Source organism: Crinia signifera, chromosome 4, assembly GCF_055691185.1.
Source record: "Crinia signifera chromosome 4, ASM5569118v1, whole genome shotgun sequence".
Classification (NCBI taxonomy): Eukaryota; Metazoa; Chordata; class Amphibia; order Anura; family Myobatrachidae; genus Crinia; species Crinia signifera.
In genome coordinates, this window is record NC_139220.1 from 18,991,658 (window position 1) to 19,014,115 (window position 22,458).

The 22,458-nt window shown below is 41.8% G+C and overlaps 1 long non-coding RNA gene across 2 annotated transcripts in view; it reads left to right on the forward strand.

Moving 5' to 3' along the window:
* Positions 1–43: 43 nt before the first annotated feature.
* The window catches only part of LOC146073819 (uncharacterized), a 67,964-nt gene continuing 45,549 nt past the window's right edge, over positions 44–22,458 (forward strand). For both annotated transcript variants that reach the window (XR_014473318.1, XR_014473319.1), the window contains exons 1-2: positions 44–1,278; positions 1,368–1,444. This is a non-coding gene — a long non-coding RNA (uncharacterized LOC146073819). The remainder of the gene's footprint in view (positions 1,279–1,367; positions 1,445–22,458) is intronic.

Genomic DNA, 22,458 nt, shown 5'->3' on the forward strand with positions numbered 1-22,458 from the left:
CCTCCTCCCTTCTACATGAGACAGACTGCTCTAGTCTCTTGCAAGGGGGAGCTGGGCGTCTGCAAATAGCTCCAGCTCCTGGTTGCATTCCTGCTGCACGGGCCTCCCCTTCAAATGGCTGGTGCCAGGGCATAACTTTTTTTCTGTTGCACCAAATAGGATCATTTTCCTCCCCGCTTTTTATTTAACCCTTTTTCCCCCCCCATTCTGTGGACTATTTTTTTTCTCTCTATGGTTATTTACAGCTCCGACTCTTCCCCCTACAGCTGCAGAGATTTGCTCTCCAAGACCTTCCTGTACCCACTGTTTACTGTACAACCGAATTTTTTTTTTTCCTCGTTGGTATAACAATAAGCCGGCCCATGCCAATTTGCCGTCTTAAAGGACTACGGCGACCCCCCACCACCCCACCCCCACTCTTCTTTCTTTTTTTTACGAATCGTGACGCACTCCGTCCGTCGACCAAACATACCGCCCTTTTCCGTTTTTTTTTTTTACTCCACTCGCGAAGCGACGCCGCCTAACTAAAAACGGATGGATGCTTCTATTTCCTCTTTTAATCTGACAGTGGCTACAAAGGGAATACTGCTTTTTTTTTGTCGTCTTTCCGTCCTTCGCTCTTTCTTGCTTTTTTTTTTTTATTATTACTATTTCGGTGTGGGAGGTATAACCGTGTACGTAGTAATGCACTGTCTGGGACAGGTGCCAGCTCAAAGACAAAAGGCATAAAGTAGACGGCAAAGACGGGAAAATGGCAGTAAACGACAAAAATCGATCCCGATTTTATGATCCTCTACCGCAAGAAAAAAAAAGAAAAGAGGGGGAAAAAAAAAGACGTAGACTCAATTCCCACGTTGGCATGGCACGGAGGATACCACCGTCGAGGTGCCTCGTTAGAGGGGAGGGGGATCTGCAATTTGGGGTATTTTTATTTTTTTTTAATGTCTCTGCCAGCGCCAGAGGAAGCGTCAGTTTGTATGAAGGGGGTGGGGGCCTATTTTCTCTTTATTCCATCTGCTGAATAATTCATATTTAAGTAGTAGCGCAGGACTATTAGCATGCTCCAGCTATGCTGTTTGTCTGTTTGCTAACATTCTTCATTCAAGACTTGTTAACTGCCGAGACGAGCTTAACACGTTTCGTGCTCTCCCTCCCTGCCTCTCTGTCTTTCTGATGCCTTTCATGACAGACCTCGCAGCCTGCTGTCGTTGCTGGGTGCTGGTAGCCAAGGGGTAGTGGTGGCAGGGGGAACGCACACTACGGAGGATCTCATGCTAGGTAAGCACCGCCTTCTGTTTCTTACAGGCCCTGCAACCACTTTGCAGAAACTGCAAACGTCTAAGTCTGCTCTTGTCTGCTTTCCACAGGAGACTGCAAGGTGAACACATTTGGGCTGGTGCCCTCCTCCGTCCGATGCTCAAGAAAGCTTGCCACCTTCACATGGGTAAGGATCTCTATCCCTTTCCAAAGCTTTTTACCACATTGCTTATAGTTTACGTATTGTCTTTCTATTGCAACTTTAACGTAGAGAACAAAGTTAGAATCTATTGCACGGTTGAAAAGGTTGCTTTTATTCCCCCCCAACACTTAATTCATTTCAACCCATAGCAAGGAATTGGCCAAAAGGCTTTAAGACTTCGTTAAATTATATTGACTCCGAAAAAAATTGGCATTCAGTTTAACTACCTCTAGAACAGACTGCTATCTCGAGGGTTTAGGGTACTTTCGTTTTCACAGACTCATAAGAGAAATTCTACGTGCAGTGGAACATGTTTTAGAATCTTTTTTTTTTTCTTGCTTTTTTTGTTGTATATTTTCATGTTAGAGTTTCTCGTTCTTGTGGAGTGTTTTTGTGCTGTGATTTTTTTTTCCCCTTTCATTCAGTGCTTAAGCTTTTTTTTAATTTATTTTTTTACATTAACCATCTGTATGGTTGTGGTCAGCACGTTGTCACTGAGTAACTTCTTATTGTGTGGGGGGGCATTCCTTCCCTGCTTGCGTTTAACCTGCTAATTTTGGAATAATTACGTGTTTTGTTTCAAGGTTTAGTATAATTTGACAGGTTAATAGTTTCTTGTGTTATCTCAGTGTGTCGATGTGTTATGCAGTATTCAACACTTCAGCAATCTATGAAATAACATACACACACACACACACACACACACACACTTACACTATATATATATATATATATATATATATATATATATATAGTCCATGAGTAATAAGTAATAGTGTATGTGTGCATGTTTAGAGTCCATTACATACATAAGTACGCAACTGACCGTATACATGTGTTGAGAAAGTATATATACATATATATATACAGTATATATACATATATATATATATATACACACACACACACACATATATATATATATTCTTAAATAATCAACTGAGGTGCATAGCTTGCCCATTTTAATATTATATGTCCTAAAAGACAGAATATACACTTTAATGTTATATTTCCATACTTAGTTGCATACTAGTAACACTGTAAAGTAATTGTAAACATGCTATTGCGTGATACACGTATTACCGTAACTTGTTATTAAGTCTTGTTATTTGTACCAGGATGTGTTTGCATGCTCCTTTTGTCAAATATGATTGCTATTCCCAGGACATGTTAATAGCACTATCTTCTACAGACATTTCAATGAATACATATAGATACATGCAGTACACAGTTTATAGGTAGTCGTAGCTTTTCACCACTTATGTTATGTTCAGCAGGCCATTTTTGCATATATATATATATATATCTATATATATATATATAGATATATATATACACAAATAAACACACGCACATATATATATATATATATATATACTTACTGTATGTGAATATAAGAACTACAACTATACTCAGTATAAAATCTATATACATTTCTCTCTCTATATATATATAACTATATATATATATATATACACATTCATAAACACACACATATCACACATATATATATATATATACGCACATGCTCACACACACATACACACACACACATATATATATATACAGTTACACACATGCTCACACGCACACACACACATATGTATATAGCATAAGCTCAGCTATTTTATTTAAAGAGTATACTGTAAGTTATAAATTATTGCTCAAACGTTAGTTTTATAAATAAGCAAGATGGATAAAATATTTTTGATACCTAGATTGTCATTATCATGATCAATACCCTTCTGTTCTGTACTTCGGAGGATGCAGTGTGACACAAAATGGCTTGTAGACGTACGTTATTATCTACTCCATGCCTGTGTAATACATACAAGCCTTCCTAGAATAGCGCCCTTAAAACGTGTGACAATTTGACTATAAGATAAACTTTTTGCGCAAAAAAATAAAATAAAATGTAGAATTTTGATTTAGATATTGGGATATCTGATAGATCATTTTCTGGGCCTGGTGAGGTGATGTTTTAATGTACACCCAGTAAACACTGCATACACTAAATTCCGCCGAGATCGCTATATTTTTATATTATTTTTAAAGTTTTTTTTATTTATTTATTTTTGTATTATTATTATTTACCAAAATTCTGAAGAGACCTTTTGTCCTGCTGGCATTGAGAATTGTTTCTTCTCATTTATTATAAATGAGTGAGGTAAAAAAGGCTGTCTGTAATTGTCACTGGAAGACTTAACAGACAAGCTGAATGAAGAGAATTAGTTATGCAGTAAATTTCCATTCAAATGTGGTTTTTTTTGCCATTAATTCAGAAAATCGTATAGATTAGCCAGGAGACGACAGGGATTCCCTTAGTCTCCTATAGCTTATCCATGTACTGTTGTTTGAATTCGATATTTTAGTTTGTTTTTTGTGCATCATTTCCGTCCATGTTGCGCTTTTTTTTGTTAATGGCGCACATTAATTCATTAAACACTGGGCCGCAAAATTGATTTCAAACAAAGTGAAGCTTGGAACCTTTATTCTGACAAATGCACAGTACAGCCATTTGTGTTATAAGATTAAACTCAAGGTGAATTAAAACAAACAAACAAATATATATATATATATATATATAAAGACAAAGGAACAGAGTGCGCTTATAAGTAAAGGTACATAGCTTATTCCTCACATTTGTTTAAAACATTTATTCAGTAAAAGCCTTAACAGCTGGCCAGTTGTTATATTGGAAAAAATTGTATACTACGACAATTGTCACCTTCAAAGACTATATGTATTTGTGTATTTTATATGAGCCGAACTGTTAAGGCTTTTACTGAATAAATGTTTTAAACAAATGTGAGGAATAAGCTATGTACCTTTACTTATAAGCGCACTCTGTTCCTTTGTCTTTATCTCTATCTGTCTTAAGTCCCGGCTAACAGGGGACTTTCAGAGTTGCTGCTAGCCATCTTTAAGGCGCGGACGATTAGGTATTTCCCTTTTTTTATATATATATATATATATATCTTTTTAGTTTTTTTTTTTTTTTCTAATGGTTTTAAATGGATAAGGGGTTTTGGCTAAATTGAAATATTGCAGTCACTTTCTACTTGATCATAAATAGCATTATAATTCATTTACTCGTAAAAAAAAATCACCATTGACTGTAGCGTTGCTTTGATTGCTGTTATCTAAATTATAGGGGGGGGGGGGGGGGGGGAACAATCGTAAAACAATGTAAAAACCAGGTGTTCCAATCTCAGACATAAGGAGTAACACAAAAAAAAGCAAATCACTAAAGCAGATCTTTGTAACAGAATATTAATGAAATCATTTGAAAGACAGGTCACATGAAACCAGACTGGCGATCGTCCAAAATTTCGACTGAACTGGGGACGGTTTCTTTATTTTATTTTTTTATTATTTCATTTCATTCTAAAGAGCATATTGTTTGTATTTCCACTTTTGGACACTAATAGTCTTGTTCCCTCTTTCCTTCTCCCCAAATGCCACTATAATATATTGTTAATTTAATGGCGGACACCTTATGCTGCTTACAAAAAGAAAAAAACAACTAATTGGACACACTGCATATAAAATATGCTATATTTTTGACAATCAACTCTGCATAGGTACTATTCAGCCTCTTGAGACAAACTGAGTGAAGCCGGGATTTTATTGGGTGGGAAAATATTCGTAGAGTTTATTTGTAGGAAAGATAAATCGAACTTATCCCCACACCACCGTTTCCATCGTCGCAAGTGACGCGGCGATGTAGTTAATTAGTAGGCCATTTTGTTTTAAAATTACACGTTGAAGTTCTTACACATGGTATCATTAGTACTTTATATTTTCACCGTTAGAAAGGTCATGGATATATATATATATATATACACGCGCGCACACATATATAAATATTGTATCTGCTGTAAGGATTTCAGGCCCAGTCTTCTGTTCAGATCCTGGTTGAATTCAAATATGTCACCAACGTTTCAGGGCAAACAGCCCTTTCTTCAGGGTTGTAAGGCTGGCCGTGCAGGCTCTGCGGTTCGGTATTACAGGGCCTCACATTAGATGTCCCACACATTGCATCCAGAACACACACACTTAACCCCTAACTGCGTGATTAAACACATTACTCTGATTTTTCTTTCTTGCATAATTTTTAATATGTTTGAACTCTATAATCCTCTTTTCTCTTCTCTTCTTTACCAGACTGCCAATTGTCATATTGAATTGATTTATCTGTCCCCACATAAATTACATCTTCACTTTGATCATTTACATGTCAAACTAACTTTGGGGCAGCGGTTTTCAAAAATAACCCAGCGCTAATAATAATGAAGATTATAATAATGCTAATAATTAAAACAAGATTGCCCATTTTTTATGACTTGTACGTTAAAGAGGAATGCTTTTCGGTGTAGACGAGTGATGACGCAGTCTTAGTGCACAGGAATATTTGTGGTGCATACATTTATTTTATAGACGAGATAAGTGATACACCGCATTATAAGTAACAGAGAAGTTGTGCGACAATATAAAGTACCAAGGCCGCCGACCGAAGCTTTACACCGGTCTTGGGTCTTTACGATGACTTCTAGTATCTGCAATAATGTTATTTCATTCAGTCCCTATAATCCACCAATTTTTCCTACTACCGCCGAAGTGCTGGCATCATAATTTACAGATCTAGAGATATAATTTAAGGAACTTGCAAATGACATCGCCTTGGGATCAAATGCGTGATCTCCTTCAATGTGATTATGTTGACGGAGGATTGCCCATTTTTAATTGTATAAAATAGTCTATTTCCAAATCAGGTTGTTTTTTGGTGCAACGTCTCTGAGCTGGACGGATAGGACGTAGTGAGTGTAGAGAAATGTCGTTCATGTGAGTATTTCTGTGTGTATAGAATTAATTTAACTTCTTGTAAAGCTGAATAAAGCTACACTCATAGAGTTATATGAGTCTTAAACCTTGTAGAGGTACAATATACTCTACAAAGGAATGTTAATGTCTGGTCTATAATGTGTAGAACATTAACTGTCACAGCGGTCAGCTCTTTGTCTATTTCAAACGCCATCTGCATTTGAAATTTTGTTTTTGTTTGTTTTTTAATATCATACATATTTATTATTATTATTATTATGCTTTGAATCCAGCCAGGTCCTTACGACCTTGAGCTAAGGTCGTTTCTGCATGGACTTCCCTAAAATTTGTATTCTCCTTTTGTCAAGCAACGGTTGAGTTGCGCAAGTGGAGCCCAACGACAATGCATCGTTAATTAATGATTGCAGCTCGATGCACCTGTAAACAACTTATACTACACACAACGGCTCTGAGCCTGGCACTTGGTAGTTGTGTGTGCGTATATGCCCAGGGAAGCGTCCCTGCTGACACAGGCACCAGGTACAATACGAAAGGTTGTAACGGCATACCCAATACATGGAAAGGGAAGAGAAGCTGTCGGATGAACTGGTTGTAAAGCTTGTACCTGGCACACCTAGGGGAGCTGGCAGAGGTGGCAGGATCTCAGAACGCAGAGTGTGGGTAGTGCTTTGCCGCCATTATCCAGCTTATCTACTGCAGCTATCGCCTCTGCATGATGCCACTGGGTACAGCCTCGGTTTGTGCGGTTGCCGATGCAGACCTCGTTTGTTTATCTCATCTCTGCACATTTTTAATATGCTAATGTTTTATTCACGGACACAATTATCGGGAATCATATTTAGTGTACCGTCCATGGGGTTTACTGTCGTCACGCAGAAAAGGCTTTGCCTCTATAGGACACGGCTGTTCTCTTTCTCGTATCCTGGAAATTGGTGTGGCTCTAGGGGAATAGCAGAAGTGACAGAACACAAGCCTGTATAGAACATAGCCTATTGCGTTACACAAAGGTCTTATCAATGAAAGAGTGGATCTTGGGTGACAGTTGTGTTATGGGTGGGCATGGTGGTTATTCTGCATGAATGTTGCAATCTCCGATTTTGTCAGTTGCAATTTATGCAATCAGAACCTCTTTGTAGAATCGACCTTTGATCGTTTATTGCCTCATTGGCCGGTTGGACATAAGGCTACCACGGCGACCACGGCTATTTTGATTTACCCGGATTTTCTTTTACTAGTAAATCTGCACCACATTTTGTAATTGACGGTTCCCGACGACTGACAACCCTTTGAGTGCCAAGATCTCTGTGCAAAATATTTGCTAAAAATTCTCACGTTTGTTATATAAATTCAAATCAAAAATGTTGTTTGAAAAAAAATATTATATTTCCTATATAAGGTAAATGTTACAGGTCATTGTGATGAATACAAATGTTTGCTCGGCTACTTCCACCTACTTTGGCAAATTTACCTGGCAACTCAAAGGGTTAAATAATTTGACGACATCTTTGGCCGTTATACCGAACCGCTTACGCAGTAGCGGCCTTATTGTTATAATCCTGGCGGCCATTTTACCTGTGAAAGCAGAAGCTTTAAGTCCCAGGCGATGAAATTGTAAAGGAAATAAGGTTTTGGACATACCCCGGTATTAATGTATTAACCCTTTGTGAAAATTGCCAGGCAAACTTTTTTATGTTTCATAATGACCTGTAATGTTTAAAGTATATAGGAAGTATAATTTATTTTTTTACACCTCCCCCCCAAAAATTTGATTTGAATTTATATAACAAATTTGAGTGATGTTGGCACTCAAAGGGTTAAAAAAAAAAAGAAAAAGAAAGAATCGTTAATATATCCGAGGATTCGTTTGTGCGGGTTTAAATACAGATGTAGTCATACACTGGTGTAATCACAGTTGCATCTTCTCCCAGGGTGAACTGGAGATTGGTAGATTAGAGTGAGAGCTCCCAGAGAGAGCAGGTATGTCTCTCCTGCGCGGTAGGTGGGTTGGGATTTGCAGCCATGCCGCGAAAGTGCGTAATTTAATTTTATGCTGCATCCTGCTGTTTCACAAAGCAAATGATGTAATCAGGCCCCACCCAAACCAGTGAAAACATTGGCTAGGCTGGAAAGTGACAACGCAATAATAGTCACCCCAGGAGGATGATGATGCAGTGGGAACCCATCAGTACCTCCACAGAAGAATACGGCACTCTTTGGGTATTTACACGTTAGTAAATATGCGTGTATGTGTACAAAATACCCCCCCTAGTCTTCACTTCAAATGGCCTTAGTGCTACCTTATTTTGTCACTTGAAAAAAAAACCTATTTGTTTCTATCTCGAAAACTCCGTGCAGGAGAGACCTTTGTCTCTGCAATATGTAGGCCTCTGAAGGTCAGGGGGCAAGGATGAGATTGAGTTATTGACAGGAGTAGTTGTAGAGCCTGTACCTGGGAAGGGCAGACAGGAGGAAATGGAGGGGTATGTATCCTCATGTGCAAGGTGAGAAGGCTCCAGCCAATCAGCTCCAGTATGTATATTGACACTTAGGAGCTGATTGGCTGGAGCATTATCACTTTGCACATAACATGTGGGATAGATCCCAATTCTCCAAGCTTCATACATTTACACCATAGTCACTGGCTGTATGTAGAGTCACTGGCTGTATGTAGAGTCACTGACTGTATCTAGAGTCACTGGCTGTATTTAGGGTCACTGGCTGTATGTAGGGACACTGGCTGTATGTAGAGTCACTGGCTGTATGTAGAGTCACTGGCTGTATGTAGAGTCACTGACTGTATCTAGAGTCACCGGCTGTATGTAGGGTCACTGGCTGTATGTAGGGTCACTGGCTGTATGTAGGGTCACTGGCTGTATGTAGGGACACTGGCTGTATGTAGGGTCACTGGCTGTATGAAGGGACACTGGCTGTATGTAGAGTCACTGGCTGTATGTAGGGTCACTGGCTGTATGTAGAGTAACTGACTGTATCTAGAGTCACCGGCTGTATGTAGGGTCACTGGCTGTATGTAGGGTCACTGGCTGTATGTAGGGACACTGGCTGTATGTAGGGTCACTGGCTGTATGAAGGGACACTGGCTGTATGTAGAGTCACTGGCTGTATGTAGGGTCACTGGCTGTATGTAGAGTCACTGGCTGTATGTAGGGTCACTGGCTGTATGTAGAGTCATTGGCTGTATGTAGGGTCACTGACTGTATGTAGAGTCACTGGCTGTATGTAGAGTCACTGGTTGTATGTAGGGTCACTGGCTGTATGTAGAGTCACTGGCTGTACAGTATGTAGGGGTATGTGCTCATTTGGTCAACCGTGTCTAAGTTGACACTCAATAGGTTGTCCACTATTGGTCAACTCACAATAAACATGAAAAAGGTTGACATGCTTTCGGTCGACATTGAAAACAGGTTGACGCAAGCAAAGGTTCGAAACGGTCAACATAGAAAAAAGTAGTTTTTCATGATTTTTGTTTTAGCCGACTTGTTCTTACTGTACTTCACCATCCCAGTAGGCATAGAAGAATAGAAAGCGCACTTGGCACCATGCCCGAAGCATGGCGAGCGCAGCGGCATATGTCAACAACCATGAAAACCTTTTCCCATGTAGGTCATTTCCAAGTCGACATTTCCTTGTGTCAACCTTTTGACCATGTCGACCTAAAGCAACCTTCGGCGAGTGTGATAGTTGCCGAAGGCGTTCGCACAGGGGGGTGCACATGCGCATATACGCACATGTGCAGACCCACCACCATCGAAAGCAGTTCTGAATCAGCCCCTTAGTGATATCATATGAATAAAAAATAATAACAAATTTAGAAATAATGTAGGCAAGTGATGCATTACAGGGGCTGCTTGGGGTGGCCATCTGACCTTCAGAAGATCGACAGGGTTGGAAGGTTGACACAAGCATTAGGTCGACAATGGCTAAGTCGACAGTCAAAAGGTGGACATGAGTTGTTCATGTTTTTTGGCCCAAGTGTTGACATAGTTGACATGGACATCGCCAGAGTGTACCACGTTGCTCGCCACACTATTCTATTCTCCCTCCGTGCCCTAGTGGATGGTAGGCATGATATACCGCCTGTCGGCACATGTCGGTTCAAATACAACATGAAAAAGTCATGTCGACCTTCCAACCCTGTTGACCTTAGCCATGTCGACCTTCTGTGGTTGACCCAATGCATTTAGACCTAATATGGGTCAACCCAATGATCCATATCGCTTGAAGGGAAGGAGGGATGTTCCCAAAGGTTGGATCCTACCCCGAACTGTGATGAGACAATGAGCCATTGGGGCGGTGGAGTCTAGACCAAAATGTCCAATGAGCCATTGGGGCGGTGGAGTCTAGACCAAAATGTCCAATGAGCCATTGGGGAGGTGGAGTCTAGACCAAAATGTCCAATGAGCCATTGGGGAGGTGGAGTCTAGACCAAAATGTCCAATGAGCCATTGGGGAGGTGGAGTCTAGACCAAAATGTCCAATGAGCCATTGGGGAGGTGGAGTCAAGACCAAATGTCCAATGAGCCATTGGGGAGGTGGAGTCTAGACCAAATGTCCAATGAGCCATCGGGGAGGTGGAGTCTAGACCAAAATGTCCAATGAGCCATCGGGGAGGTGGAGTCTAGACCAAATGTCCAATGAGCCATTGGGGAGGTGGAGTCTAGACCAAATGTCCAATGAGTCATTGCGGAGGTGGAGTCAAGACCAAATGTCCAATGAGCCATTGGGGAGGTGGAGTCTAGACCAAATGTCCAATGAGCCATCGGGGAGGTGGAGTCTAGACCAAAATGTCCAATGAGCCATCGGGGAGGTGGAGTCTAGACCAAATGTCCAATGAGCCATTGGGGAGGTGGAGTCTAGACCAAATGTCCAATGAGTCATTGCGGAGGTGGAGTCTAGACCAAATGTCCAATGAGCCATTGCGGAGGTGGAGTCTAGACCAAAATGTCCAATGAGCCATTGGGGAGGTGAAGTCTAGACCATAATGTCCAATGAGCCATTGGGGAGGTGGAGTCTAGACCAAATGTCCATCTCTCGCCTACGGCCAGTTTCCATCGGGCGACAATCAAAACTTTTCTGGGGGCTCTAAGAGCAGGAACTTCCATAGTCCCCATATAGTAACTGTTTTAGGGAAGGGAAGACTACAATTAGGAAATCAACATATAAACTGTTTTTTTGTTTGTTTCACTTTTTTTACGGGTGGCGTCTTCGTGATCACGCGTTTGAGTTTTCAAGTCAGGTTCCACTTTATCTTTCACCAAAAATGTTCATTTTCTTGGAAATGAAATAAGAAATGAAATTGTTGTAAAATTAGTCTAAAAAGGCTAGAAAGGGGTTAAAAAAAACCACTGTACAACTCAAAACAGAACATACCTAACAAAGCAAAGTTGTATATAAATAGGGATTTAAACAGTAACAAACTCAAGGTTTCATTACAAATACTTTCCAGCACAAAGACATCAGAATTCTGTTTTATTCAATGCATGCCTCTACACGGGCTATCCAATGATATATATTAGCAATCACACATCAAGGCAAAACACACCTAGACATGACGGGCTCCTTTTTAACATCTAGTTCGAGTTCTTGGAAAGTCACAAGAATCCTGCAGTCAGCGAAAAAGGAAAATAAAAGAGAATGACCTGGGGTATTTTACACGGCTCATGTTCCTCCGCGTGCTCTCAGACATTTCCAAAAAACCTGATGAGTTTCGCAGAACTCTTGCTGAGTATCATATACAATTATGTGCAAATATAACATGAACCCGAGTGCCCTTACTGGGGTGTAAGGTGTCAATATGAGATATCGAACGGAGATCCCCATCAAGTTGTTTTACTACTCTTTGTTGTGGTGTATTTAAAACCCTTCAATTAATTTTCTTGTTCTCTATTCCTGAATTCTAAGCTTATCTATTTATGAAGCTGGATAATCAGTTGTCACCATCAATGGTGGTTAACCTTGATGGTTTGAAACCGCCGATGGTCATCCGTGCTCTGTTACTCAGCCGGCCAATCAGAGTTAGCGGGCATGACTTTACGAGAGCCACGTCAGTGAGCAGGGTTGAGTGGAAAGCAAAGCCAGATTAAAGGGGGGGGTACTATACCCCAGGTACCACCTAGCCAGAGAACACTAGCATCATTAGCACTCCCTCTTGTGCAGCAGCAGCAGATCCAGCCAGCCAGAATGCGAGCAAGACAGTATGCAGTGCAAGCAGAGAAACAAGTGTATCAGGTTTCATGAGCTACTGTCTTAAGTACCCCCTCCCTCCCCTAAGGTCTCTGTGCCAACCACTGGATCTCCACAGGAATGGAAAAACTATCTAGCATTGGTATTTTTCAGCCATCGATGTTTGAAGGCCATCCCTAGCTCAAACATGATGCTAGTGATAGGACAGCAGAAGTACTTGGGGACTTGGGAATTTATAGGAGGACAGCAGAAGTACTTGGGAAAGCCTTCACCGTAGACCTTAGGTGATGGACAACATAGGCAATGGTCGTATACCGGCTGGTAGTCTTTAATATGAAGATATCCAGAGCAAGATATAGGGATCCTAAAATCTTTGTAGATCATTTCTATATCACCTCTTAGATAGTTGTCAATAATCTGTTAATATTGTATTTCATGATATGCTGATGTTATATCATGGATTAAGGCTTCCCTGGCATGGCTGTGGCATCTTTGAGGAACTGGAATCACAGCGACTTTGTCTTTGTTTAATGGTCAACACAGACTGCTGCCATTAGGGACCTACTGGTGATGCTGCATGCCCAACGTGTTTGTGTTGGACTTGTGTCTCTGTTTAGCTTGATTGATCCCATAAAATTGGTAAATTGGGCATCTAAAAGATTCTGCCACACCATCGCAATCACCAGCAGGGACACGCGCAGGGAGGTACTGGGTCATTGTGGAATCAGTAGGTACCTTCTCTGTCTAAATGCATTACTAGCATTAAAGACAAAAAAAATCTTGATTTTAATGCCACATGAGGCTTCTGACATCAGAAATACACAAAGGGCCAGTAATAAATGTAAAGGACCCTTTTTGGGATGCTCCGCGACTGATTCCTACTGAAAATGTTCTGCTGATCTCCTACCCAAGTTCATCCCAATGACACTATGGTTCTCGCCGCATGTAAGGGTTAAAAAAGCCTCATTATAATGTACCACTGTGAGGTGGTACATTATATCATGTGCCAGACGGGTCTTGGACAGTGGATGTACTGGGGGTTGGAAAATAACTGGACATATACAGGTCGTCCAGTGGCACTGCTACCGTAGGAAGTAATATGCTGTAGGACTGCCAGTGATTTATCTGCCAGGTTATAGACAGACGCGGGAGCTGGTACAGTATACAGCACACATATAGGGGTTTGTGGTTGGGCACATTAATGGTGCATCATTGTTTATTGTATTTGTTTTTCAGGAAGCAATACATCTGTGCTTATTGTATAGTCTGATGTGAATGTTCAACTATACTCTGTATAACACTGTGCTGCGGAATCTGTGTGCGCTATATAAGAAACATCCAGTAGTGCCCAATCACATAACACCCAGCAGTGCCCTATGATATAACACCCAGCAGTACAATCACTTAAAACACAGTAGTACCATCACATAACACCAAGTAGTGCCCAATCACATAACACCAAGTAGTGCTCAATCACATAAAAAACTGTAGTACCATCACATAACACCCAGTAGTGCCCAATCACATAACATCCAGTAGTGCCCAATCACATAACACCAGCAGTGCCCAATCACATAACACCCAGTAGTGCCCAATCACATAACACCAGCAGTGCCCAATCACATAACACCAAGTAGTGCTCAATCACATAAAAAACTGTAGTACCATTACATAACACCCAGTAGTGCCCAATCACATAACACCCAGTAGTGCCCAATCACATAACACCAGCAGTGCCCAATCACATAACACCAGCAGTGCCCAATCACATAACACCCAGTAGTGCCCAATCACATAACACCAGCAGTGCCCAATCACATAACACCCAGCAGTGCCCAATCACATAACACCCAGCAGTGCCCAATCACATAAAACACTGTAGTACCATCACATAACACCCAGTAGTGCCCAATCACATAACACCCAGCAGTGCCCAATCACGTAACACCCAGCAGTGCCCAATCTCATTAAACACAGTAGTACCATCACATACTATAACACCAAGTAGTGCCCAATCACATATCACCCAGTAGTACAATTGCATAACATACACAGTGCACCATCACATAACACGTACAGTGCACCATCATATAACACCCAGCAGTACCATCATTCACCATGCACCAAGTAGGGCAATTGCATAACATATACAGTACACCATCGCATAACACCCACAATGTCCACACAAAGACGCACTATCTTTCGGACACTGGTGACATCATCAGACAGAAAAGCCACCCTATCGCTGCTCAGTATGTCTGTCCAACCATGGTGGCCAGTCCTCCTCTGCATCAGGGCTATAGGCAACTGTGTGACATTAGTTATGGAGAAATGCGTGCATCAGACTGCTGCATTTATTAGGGATTGTACAGCAGATCTGTGCCTATGTGTTACTATTGGGACCATAATGACATCTATGCATTCCCCTAGCAGTCTCATTATTAGAAATAGTAGCCGAGTTCAGCTGCAGCGGAACTACAAATCCCAGTCTGAATCAGACCCTCGGCCCATTGCCTGAACTGGCTTCCGCAGTGTATTCCAAGTAGCCTTTGATTGTTGTATTCCCTCCATAACACATTAAGATATTATGGTTTTTTTTCTATTATTCGTTCAATTGCCCCCCCCCCCCCCCCATTACATGTGTTATTACTAGCACATATTATTTGTATTTTGCAATGTTGCATGGCGCTGCGCACACCATGTGACGCCTTTGGATTAAACGTATACCTAGATTGCTGCCTCCCAGTGAGTAATGCTGAATGCCGCACATTACGTGTATTCTGGCAGTCACTGCTCTCGCTCCCTCTGTGAGAATCAAAAGCTTAGCATGTTGTCCACGGTGCTCTACTTTCCCACAGTCCTGGTGATCATACAGCTTTCCTGTCTCGCTGTACATTGGTTTTCAGCACATAGAAAACGTACAGTAACAGGCCCATCGGATGTGGTCAACGGATCGAAGATGACTAGATTGAAAATGACTCGGTGGATCACTAATGGTCAACTGCGACGAGTTAGAGACCTAAAAATGATCGGCATACACTTGATTGACATTGATAGAAAGTCGGCACAAGCAAAAGGTTGAAAATGGACATGGTCGACACTGACATGGTCAACACAAGTTTTTCGTGTTTTTTTTAAATGACTTGTTCATACTTTACCATCTCAGTGGACATAGAGGGAGCATCAAGCAGTGTGCCGAGCGCAGCGAGCCAAGCGAGGGGACACAGTACACTTGTCAACCTATGTCAACACAGACACCAAAAAAAAACTCATGTCAACCTTTTCACCTTCGACCACATTCCTGTCAACCTTTTGCTTGTGACAATTTTCTCTTCCTGTTGATCTGCCATCTATTTTTAGGTGGCGATCTAGTCTCGTCGACCATTAGTGTGGTCAACCAAGTCATTTCCGAAGTAGACATCGCAGATCTTCTACACCATAACCCAGGCCCATCTGCTCTGTATGTCTGTTACAGGATATTTCTGTTCCTTAGGTAACATCCAATGGGGCAATAGAAACATAAGAGAACCATTGTTTTTGTCTCTGCAAGATCCCATTATTGCTTCCCATAATGCCTCAGCCACTCTTATTCCTGTGTGATACGGTTGTGGTCAGATTTTTTGGTGCTGCAAACATTTGTGGCGCCTTATAAATAAAATAAAATTAATAATAAAAGTAGTAATAACAATAATAATAATAATAATAAGTTGCTTATATCATATACATAAATCATGTAACATTCTGGGGTGATTCGATTAGGTACGGGTTGGGTTTTGGATAGATGTAACGTCCCATGTATGAATAGAGTGTTATCCGATTGTATCATCAGGTTTTGTTGGGCAGATTATCCTGCATATTATTTTTATTACAATCATATGAATAAGGTTTTTTTCACACCCTTTTCACATCATTTTGGTATCACCTAAATGTAGTAATAAGCAATTGTAGGAGAATGTGCTAAATTCTTCTCTAAGCCTTTGATGAAGAGGAAGCGCAGTTTATTCAGCCGGGGGCTGGCAATTCCATCGCCAACTCCCTGCATGTCTCCCTGAAGCGGAGACGGACAGGGTCTCGCCGCCCAGAGACTGGGACACGCACGCGTGTGAGACGCATGCGCGTCCCATTCTGATGGAGTCCCTCTCCACCGGCGTTCGCCAGCGGGGACGTTCTGGCGAGCGCTGGGCAAGCATGAGAGGGGCTCCATCTGTAAGTAAAGAAATAAAAGAAAAATACCAGAGGGAGCCCTGTGATAATAATGCTATCTTTTAGATGTGTTCTGGCCAGGTCATGTTGGGGGTGTAATGTCTGTATAGGGTGTAATAGATGTATTGTGGCCAGTGGTCAGGGCATGTTGGGAGTGTAGTGTCCTATGTTTGTATTGGGGTTAATAAATGTATTGTGGCCAGTGGTCAGGGCATGTTGGGAGTGTAGTGTCCTATGTTTGTATTGGGGTTAATAGATGTATTGTGGCCAGTGGTCAGGACATGTTGTGGTGTAGTGTCCTATGTCCGTACACGGTGTAATAGATGTATTATGGTCTTAGTGTCCAATGTTTTTATACAGTATAATATAATGAGTATTCCCAGTTGTTCATATTCTCATGAGTATGTCATAGATATGCAGACGTAGGTTTATATATTGGCTTGTCATTATGTCCCTTTAATCTAGAACACCAATTAAACTGGCTGATTACATTAAAACCTGCATTTAACCTGGTTTCAATACATCTGCCACCTCTTTCCCCCCATTGTGATGCTAAAACAGCTCTGACCCATTGGGGCATGGTCTCCACAAGACCTCCGAAGGTGTCCTGTGGTGTCTGGCATCAAGATCTTAGCAGCAGATCCTATGAGTCCTGTAAGCTGTGAGGATGGGCCTCCATGATTTAGACTTGTCTCTCGAGCACATCCCACCCACAGTTGCCAGATCTGTGGCATGGTCTCCACAAGACCTTTGAAGGTGCCCTGTGGTGTCTGGCACCAAGACCTTAGAAGCAGATCCTATGAGTCCTGTAAACTGTGAGGACGGGCCTCCATGATTTAGACTGGTTCCTCCAGCACATCCCACCCTCAGGTGCTAGATCTGTGGCATGGACTCCACAAGACCTTTGAAGGTGCCCTGTGGTGGCTGGCACCAAGACCTTAGAAGCAGATCCTATGAGTCCTATAAGCTGCGAAGTTTGGCCTCCATGATTTAGACTGGTTCCTCCAGCCCATCCCACCCACAGGTGCCAGATCTGTGGCATGGACACCACAAGACCTTTGAAGGTGCCCTGTGGTGGCTGGCACCAAGACCTTAGCAGCAGATCCTATGAGTCCTATAAGCTGCAAAGATTGGCCTCCATGATTTAGACTGGTTCCTCCAGCCCATCCCACCCACAGGTGCCAGATCTGTGGCATGGTCTCCATAAGACCTTTGAAGGTGCCCTGTGGTGGCTGGCACCAAGACCTTAGCAGTACTGTAGTGAGATGTCAACGTAACATCCACAGGAATGCTAATGTTTTACAACAGAACATTGACCAGAGCAGCACACTTCTTTTTAGGCATTGTATTAAAGCATAATAATGTTTATAGACATCATAGAGCAGTGTGTTGCCATAATATGTAATGATGTCACATCCAAATTAACATAACGGGCATGAATCAGACCCAATGTCTATAAGCTTATTACACAGGGAAACACTCTATAAAAAAATCCCACAAATTGTCCTTATTCTTCAGAAAGTTAATGATTATTATTGTACTGTATTATTGGTTTATAATGACAGCTTGCTTATTATTACATAATATCAATGGGCAGTCTTATCTGATCTGTCTATAAATGCATTAGAATTGCCTTATCAATTATGCAGGAAGGGCCGGCCATCTTAACATATAGACACACTGGGCAGCTGTCCAGGGCCCCACAGTCCGATGGGCCTCCGATCCTGGGTGGTGGTCACAATCAGAGCACTGAGGAAGCATTCTTCCACATAGTGACTGGCTGTCAGTTGTTGATTGGTGGGTGGCTGGAGACAGGGGTATAGCCAGAACTTTGTGTACCCCGTTTCAACATATTGAATTGGCCCCCGTCCCAGTGATTATTGATAGACACTTCTCTGCAGCGGTTATTAATATTATGTCCCATAATAGTGCCCTCATTCATCTTATATACCATAGTAGTGCCATCCATAAGGTAATGCCACATAGTAGTGCCCTAGTTTATTTTATTATCTATTGTAGCTCCATGATGTCACATTGTAGGGCTGCCAGTACACATTATACCTCCTTGTCACCCTAATTCACATGATAACATATTACAGTGCCGCCTGCTTATACTGTGCCACATTACAGTGCTCTCCAGTTCATATTATGCCACATTAAAAGAGCCCCAGTCTATATTATGCTCCAGCATACTGCATACATTTCATACTGTGCCACATTACAGTGCTCTCCAGTTCATATTATGCCACATTAAAAGAGCCCCAGTCTATATTATGCCACAGCATACTGCATACATTTCATACTGTGCCACATTACAGTGCTCTCCAGTTCATATTATGCCACATTAAAAGAGCCCCAGTCTATATTATGTCACAGCATACTGCATACATTTCATACTGTGCCACTTTCAAGTACCCCAGTTCTTATTATGTAACATGATAGTGCTCTCCGCATTACAATGAGAAGATCAGAAAATGACAAATTGCAGTGCCCTCTGCTTTATATCGCACCACTTTACAGTCTTACCATTAAAACATATATTGCAAAATCTGAGAGAAAATGTAATGCCACAAAATTCAGACTGATCAGACCCAACTTTATCCTGGCTGCCGATGTTCCCACTGCCTGTCATCAGTAAATATACTGTATTTGCATCCCATCCCTGTCCATAGATATGTTTTCTCTGGACCTTATCTAGTCACCGGTAAAGCAGGTCTATCAGAAATGGTGTACATGGCTATTCTCTATTATATGAGCTACATTGGCAGGGGAGGCTCCAGAGGGGGAGGGTTACAGCACCGTTCAAAATTCGAATAGGGTTGCCACATCCACTGCCACAACTGCCATTCCAAACTGACTCACTGGCAGTTGGTGTTTCTCAAAAAAATTATAATCTTTACAAATTAAAACAAAACTCTGTAAAACATGTGCAGTATATTGGTGTACATTTATTATAGGTTGATTTTAATTAATTTTTATCCATTTTAAATAGATTAAAATCGACATAGAGGCTAGAACACACATGTACTTACAGATTTACATTTTGTTATATTCATTTTTAAATATTATTAAATGTTAGTTTTAGCCCCAGAAACTCATTTTAGATTTGATTTCTAATCATTATAAATCCATGAAAAACCACCTTTAATCTATACCATGGTCTAAAATATTTTATTTTACCATTAACCTTCTTGTCAATACCATTTATATCATTCGCTGGGTATGTTCCATATTTTATAACTTTTAAATATCACCCAAGAGAATGGGGCTTGGCCATATCAAAGGGGGCATGTCACATCCCCTTGGAGGCGTGTCACATGCACTTGGAGGCATGTCACATCTCTGGGGAGGCGTGTCATATCGCCTTGGAGGCGTGTCACATGCACTTGGTGGTGTGTCACAGGCCATTGGAGGCGTGTCACATGTACTTGGAGGCGTGTCACATCTCTGGGGAGGCGTCACATCTCCTCAGAGGCATGTCATATCTCCTTGGAGGCGTGTCACATGCACTTGGTGCTTTTCCTGCTGTTTATAATATCTGGAGCACCCTCAGCCTACCTCCATTGCCCTTAGAACATTACCCGAGGCAGCAATTTTAATAAAATACCCCTTTACCCTGTGTGCAAACTACTGTTCTCCTATCCCTGTTCGTTCTCCGCTATTGCCCATTTTATTATGCAATAACAATTTTACTTTTCTTTCTTTCTTTTTTTACTTTTTTTTCTGCATCTTATGTTTCATTCAATGGTGGCAGTGTTGCTATTCCTATCCGCAGATAACGTGCACTGCATGCCCCCGATAGAAGCCGTAGTATGTAGTTCTGTATGCCATCTGGTGCAGTGACAGTGTTAAAGAGTTAATATACAATGCTGATTCCTGGATATGTCTTACAAGGTTATTTGACACCTTAAAATATGTGAGTAAAGCACACAAACCACAGTAGTAAAAACACACAGTGTGTCTCCTATCCGCAAAGCCCCAAACTGCACACTTTACATTAAACTAAGTGCACGCTCCCTGGATTAGGTTACAGACAGCAAAGTGTGTTGTCCAATTACCCAGCACTAAAACTGGGGATTAGCCGGCCGGCAGGGCCACCTTTACTGCTGGGAGCCCAGGTTATTTAACTCCGTCGTGGCTGGTGAGTCTCCCAACCTGGATCAACAAATATATATTACACAATTACCCAGGGCAGTTGCATGGCTGGGTATCCATGAGTGAAGGAAAAGCGCTATCGGGTAGAATAATGGCATAATGGTTATCATTACTAACTAACCTGGGTTCAGTTCCCAAACTGTGTGGAGTTTGTACGTTTCCACCGTGTTGGAATGGGTTTCCTTCTGGGTGCTCCTACACTTACAAAATCATACTGGTGGCACTTTACTCTGAATGTGACAAAAGGAACCCTTGTGTACCCTACTGAATCTTGCGTGCCTCTGGCCTAATTTAAGGGGGTGTGGCCTTGCTGGGAATCCTGATGACATCACTAAGGGGGAGCGGCATCCCAGGAGATGCTGGGCAGGCTCTGGAGAAATAGTGTCTGCACTGTCAGCTCGTCCTCTATGACATCAGCCAGGTGACACTTGTGTACGGCCTAACTCACATCTATTCCCGGAGACAGAGGGGCGCATGCCAGCGTACCTCTTCAGCCTCCTCCAAAGATGGGAGGTATGCTTCTGCTGCCACTGCTATCTGCAAGTCTAATTGTGCAGTGACCAATATGAATTCTTAAATCAGTTGGACTTATATTCACAAACGATAATAATAAAAAAAAAGTCATGTGGTACAATATGCTATATATGCATTTTACATAGGGGCCCGAGATTAAAGTCTTGTTGTTCATTAAGAGTCTGGACACGCGGGCGCTCAGTCTGTTGGTGTTGTTTTTGTCTGGTGTATTTTATCTTTTGCTTTGTGTGTTTTTTTTTGTGGCTTTCTTATTGATTGCTTTGGTCTTCTCTCTAAAACGTTTGACAACAATATCCTGGTGTCCGGGAGAGAAAACTGCTGCTGTATATACGTGACCCTAGCAAGACAAAAGCCGCACAGTTATTCTATGTATTGACAGATATATATATAAATATATATACTGGGCATCAGTCCCCCGGTAGCACCAACCTAACTGCTACGTAAACCAACTAATCTCTTTGCAGATAATTTGCCTGTGAAGTGTTGTATGTTTAGAAGCTGTCAATACCACTTTCCCTTCTAGTTGACTGATGACCGAGTCAGGGCTACCCAGGAGGCCACAGTCCCCCCAGCTACCGTCCCCAGGTCTAGACAGTGCTGCGAGCAGGGACAGCGAGCTGATTCAGGGCTCTTCGCCACTATGCAGCCTATGCGCCTGAGTACTTGAGAGGTCCTGAATTGCTCTAATCTGTTTTTTTTTTATTTAAGATTCTGTTTTTCCAAAATGAACGGGTGAAGGGGCCACAGACCATTATGGGGGCCCCAATCAGGCGCCAGATTCCGAGGTTGGGATTAGCTGAATTGCAGAAAACTTTTGCGCTCAATGGATAAATGTAACCGAAAACATCAAATTAAAGCGGATTAACGGAGACTTTTACGATTTCGGTGCATGTTACTTTAAGCCATTAAAGGGGTTTGGGAGGCAGATGATAGAGAATCCTGGTGCAGCGTTATGGTGCTTATCTCCAGCTGGACAGCCCAGCGCACCTGTGAAAACAAGGCACAAGGGCTAATGTGAATTGGCTTTCATGGGCCGGCCTGGCGCTCTGCTGCTGCTGCTG